At 40.4% G+C, this 1,105-nt stretch overlaps 1 protein-coding gene across 1 annotated transcript in view; it reads left to right on the plus strand.

Moving 5' to 3' along the window:
- LOC101849667 (flavin-containing monooxygenase 5-like) overlaps window positions 1-1,105 on the plus strand; it is a 15,900-nt gene that overhangs the window by 6,545 nt on the left and 8,250 nt on the right. The window lies entirely within an intron of this gene.

The following is a 1,105-nucleotide window of genomic DNA, read 5'->3' on the forward strand; positions in this document are numbered from 1 at the left end:
AGCAAACCATATGAGGCTTCATAATTAAATAAAAAATAGTCAAACCGATAGGTAAGCTTGCAAGCTCCGCTTATCCACAAAAGGAAGGAGGGCTTTTAAATAGTCAAAATGAAGCAAACTTTTCTCATCCAGAATTGGTCTCATCAGCTACAGCAGAAGCCACAAGCCTTGCACTGTCACGGCCGCCTCTCTTTTCTCACTATACTAAAAAAACATTTCCGCGAAATGTGCGCACCATGGGCGCCCATATGAAGAGTAAAACAGCGGTCTAGCTGTATTCGATTGTGCCCGTCTACTCAACCTCCAACTCATACAAAGGGACATACACTTTTTGCCCTTCATTTAGCTCAGAAATAAACAAACTGGAAGCTCCGTAGCTAACCGAAATGATGTAGATCTAAGAGTGCACGGTCTAGATTTAAATGAAAGTCCATAATGAGCTCATCTGTCTTTGGCTCCTAGAGTGCGGTCGAAAACTCGTGGCGAAATTTACTGTCAAATAGCCTAAGCTATCAAATATAGACTATCCAGCTTTGGCTCGATGACAAAACAGATCGATATTTTTATAAACACGTGTTAGCTGTATTCTTGGAGATTTCTTAATAAATACTAATGAAAAATCCAAGTGGATGGTTTCTATAGATTTAAAAAAGCTTCACAGGTGGGGCAATACCGCTTTTTGAAGCAAGTCCGTCATTTGTTTTCTAATCGTGACACTCTCTTCATTAAACGCATGTTTTAAGAGCCTTTAGTGTAAAAATGTCAATGTGCTCACTATAACATTAACTTCTTGCTACAAGGTTGGTCCATAAAAAGTGTCATCGGTCAGCAGTGGTGACGTAGGCCAAATGTGTATGCAAAAAGTGTGTGAGAAGCGGAAAGTGCAGTGAACAATCCCATTTTCTGCGAGACGTAAAATTTATAATATTTTACAAACGTTTCTGAAGAGAAGCTTTTGAATTTAGCCTCAGCTGTTATGGGAAAATATGATTAAGTTAAAACAAATTGATACAAACTACTGGGTTAGGCTCTCGGACTCGCAACCGTAAGGTCGTGGGTTCGAATCCCGTCAAGGGCCCGACGTTGTGTCCTTGGGAAAGGCACT

This window comes from Aplysia californica, unplaced genomic scaffold (genome assembly GCF_000002075.1).
Source record: "Aplysia californica isolate F4 #8 unplaced genomic scaffold, AplCal3.0 scaffold00033, whole genome shotgun sequence".
Taxonomy (NCBI): Eukaryota; Metazoa; Mollusca; class Gastropoda; order Aplysiida; family Aplysiidae; genus Aplysia; species Aplysia californica.